This window comes from Balaenoptera physalus (genome assembly GCF_965194825.1).
Source record: "Balaenoptera physalus genome assembly, chromosome: 1".
NCBI lineage: Eukaryota > Metazoa > Chordata > Mammalia > Artiodactyla > Balaenopteridae > Balaenoptera > Balaenoptera physalus.
This window is the reverse complement of record NC_138882.1, coordinates 149,935,291-149,939,184: the sequence shown is the minus strand read 5'-3', so window position 1 is coordinate 149,939,184 and position 3,894 is coordinate 149,935,291. Positions and strand designations below refer to the sequence as shown.

Here is a 3,894-nt window from a genome sequence, read left to right as displayed (position 1 = left end):
CCAATAAATCCACAGCCAGTAGCTCTTCAGTTCTCTTGGCCTTTGCCTCATGCATATTGCTTCATGGTTCCAAAATGGCTACTGCAGCTCCAGACATCGTATTCATATCTGAGACAGGAAGGAAGGGTAAAAGAACTATCTAGTCCTTCCATTAGGAAAGCAAAAAGCTTTTTCAGACCACTCTCTACCCTCCAGCATTTTCATGTCCCATTGGCAACTCAGCCTCACTGGAGTTGAGAAAATGAGTACTTAGATTTTTCAGCCTTTGTAGTGGAGGTAGACAAGGGAGAGGTGGTCAGAAGTGGGTCTTCAGTCAGCTAACTTGAAATATTGCCACACTGAAGCTCTTAGTATGACCCTCAATTGTTTTGCAGAGCTGGGGGAGAGAGTTGAGAGTCACTTACTAAGATTCAACTTGGCTTTCTCCTCTTGGTCTAACTAAAGACTCAATTTAGCATAGTTGGATTCCATCTGGGACATATATGGGTCTATTAAGCTGCATAGTAAGTGGGGTGCTGGAGCTGGCTCTTACCATCTCACGAGACCCAGTTGTTAAATTTTTAGGAATGTTGTGAGCCAGCTGATAAACACAGTCATTATTAAAATGGAATTACATTAACTTAAAATTAAATAAATTATTTTGAAAAAGGTCATAAATACTCAAAAAGACTCACCACTTCCTAACATTGTATTACATTTCACTATTAACTATGCTCTTGAGGTTATGTCTGCTATATCTGTATGGCCTTCTAAAAATGTGCTACTGTGCATTTCTTCTCATCTCTGTGTTTAGTGACAACTTGTTGGTAGTTTTAAGTTGGCCATGGTGGGAATATTTACACCACAGAAATCAGCAAATGCTACAAATCTGGTGGTTTTGTTTTTTGAGGTAGTCAGTTAGACATTTACTAGCACACCATTGTGCACAGTCTTAGAAAACAATAACTTGGAGAGAGGATGGATATGCATGGACATTTGAGGTAAGTAGATAGGCATTATAAAACAATTCTCAGAGCCCTGCCAGAGATAAAACACATAAAGAGATGGTTCCCTGTGTTTTAAACCAACACAATAGGAAGGCATTCTATAGATTGCTTACTTTTTTGCAGGGATGCAAAGAAAAGTGGAATTTCTTCAGCCCCTGGTACTTAAAGAGTCATCCTCAAACCATACTGTTCTCCTTCATTGCCACTTCATCATTAATAACCCCCCACTGCATACCTACTATGGGTTAGATTCTGAGTTTAACCAAGCAACATTAAATATGGTCTCTATTCTCAAGGAACTTATGATTAAACTGGAATATGCACAGAAAAAAAAATGAAAGAAGTCTATTCTTTTGTTCTAAATGTTCTATGCTTTTTCTTCACAGCACTTATCTTGATTTGTATCACTCTCTGTGAGTGTCTCTCTCTCTCTCTCTCTCTATATATATATATACATATATTTAATGCTGTGTCCTCCTGTACACTGTAAGTTCCATTAGGAAAGGCAACTTCATCTCGTTTGTTTACAGCTGTGTCCCGGTATCTACACAGTGCCTTCAAAATAGTAGACACTCAATTAATGTTTGTTGAATGCATAAGTGAATGAATGAAATGAAATGGGTAGCATGGACAATAAGAGCTGTAGGAGGTGAGAGGAAGGAACACTTCCAATGACTGGAATGGTTGGGAAGGCTTTACGGAGGTTCTAGGACTTTAGTAGGATACTGAAGAAAGGGTAAGGCATAAATAAGGTACATGACATATTCAATACAAGGACTTGTATGGCTGGAGTGGAAAGTTTATTCCCTTTTGCTGGAGTTGGAGCAAACTCTTTGGAGTTGGTGGGTTGGGGTCACCAGTGTTATATTCATTGAACTTGAACTATGTTGTTACTTGGACCCAAAGGAGGAAAATGTAATTTAAGAAACAAATGAAGATTAGGGCTGAGGAGGGAACTCAAGGTTGAGAGAAAAGAACAATATCTAACTAGTTTCCCAGCTGCCATTCTTGCTCTTCTACCCATTCTCCACAAAGAAACCAGAGCAATCTTTTAAAAATGTAAATCAACCAATATCTCTCATGAACTTAGATGAAAAAATATTCAGCAGAACATTAGCTTATTGGATCCAGCAATGTACAAAAAATTTATATACTACAACAAAGTGGGGTTTATTCCAGGGATGCAAGGCTGGTTCAGTATTTGAAAATCAGTCAATGTAATCCACCATATTAACAGGCTGAAGGAAATTCACACAATCATATCAATTGATGCAGAAAAAGCATTTGACAAAGTTCAATTCACAATCATGAAAACTCTACAAAAAAATGTAGAAATAGAGGGGGGACTTCTCAACTTGATAAGGAGCAACTACAAAAAATTCTACAGGTAGCATTATACTTAATGGTGAAAAACCAAATGCTTTCCCCCTAAGATTAGGAAAAAGGTAAGTATGCTCACTCTTACCACTCTCATTCAACATACTACCAGAAATTCTAGCCAGCACAATAAAGCAAGAAAAAGAAATAAATGTCATATATATTTGAAAGGAAGAAATAAAACTGTCTTGATTTGCAGACAATATGATTGTCTATGTAGACAGCCCCAAGGAATCTACAAAGAAAATTTCTCAAAACAAAACAAAAAAATCCTAGCTCTCTCGGCCACCTTTCCATGCTGCCATAATGGTGTGAATGAATGTCCTGACTGATGCTCTCAAGAGCGTCAACAGTGCCTAAAAGAGAGGCAAGTGACAGGTTCTTATTAGGCCGTGCTCCAAAGTCACCAACTGGTTTCTAACTGTGACGATGAAGCATGGTTACACCGGCGAATTTGAAATCATCGATGATCACAGGGCTGGGAAAATTGTTGTGAACCTCATAGGCAGGCTAAATAAGTGTGGAATGATCAGCCTCAGATTTGATGTGCAACTCAAAGATCTAGAAAAAATAGCAGAATAAACTGCTCCTGTCCCATCAGTTTGGTTTCACTGTACTGACAACCTCAGCTGGCATCAGGGACCATGAAGAAGCAAGACGAAAACACACAGGAGGGAAAATCCTTGGATTCTTTTTCCAGGGATGTAATACATACATGCAAATAAAATGCCCCAGAGGAAAAAAGAAAAATCTTAGAACAAATAAGTTCAACAAGGTAGCAGTTTACAAGATGAACACACCAGGAAAATCTACAAACAAAAAATATGTGGAAACTGAAATTAAACTGAAATTAAAAACACAATACCATTTACAATAGCTCCACAGAAAATTAAATACTTAGATATAAATCTGACAAAACATGTACAGGATCTGTATGCTAAAAATTATAAAATGCAGATGAAAGAAATCAAAGATCTAAACAAATGAGAGATATACCATTTCACTTATTGTTCATTTAGTGTTCATTTATTGAAACTCAACATAGTAAAGATTTTAATTCCCCTCAAATTGATCTATAAGCTTAATGAAATTCCTATCAAAGTCCCAGCAAGCATTTTTTTATATTAGAGAAGCTTATTTAAAAATTTATGTCAAGCTAAAAGAACTAGAATAGCTAAAACGAGTTTGAAAAGGAAGAGTAGTAATATCAGAGGAATCACTCTATTTGATGTTAAGTTTACTATATAGCTACAGTAGTGAAGACAGTGCGCTACTGATAGAAAAACATATAGATCAATGGCACAAAATAGAGAACCCAGAAATAGACACACAGATATGCCCAAGTGACTTTTGACAAAGTTGCAAATGCAATTCAATGGAAGAAGGCTAGCCTTTTCAACAAATGGTGCTAGGACAATTGGACACCCTTAAGCAAAAAAATAAATTGAAAAATAAAATAAAAATAAAAGAACCTTGAGCTAATCCTTACAGAATTAACTCAAAATAAGTCCAAGATTTAAATGTAATCATA

General features: G+C 36.6%; 1 pseudogene across 1 annotated transcript; it reads left to right on the top strand.

The window, feature by feature from the left end:
* The first annotated feature begins 2,678 nt into the window (after window positions 1-2,678).
* LOC309638776 (small ribosomal subunit protein uS8 pseudogene) lies at window positions 2,679-3,240 on the top strand (annotated as a pseudogene). The gene has a single exon. The product of its transcript is annotated as a small ribosomal subunit protein uS8 pseudogene (transcript).
* Window positions 3,241-3,894: the final 654 nt, after the last annotated feature.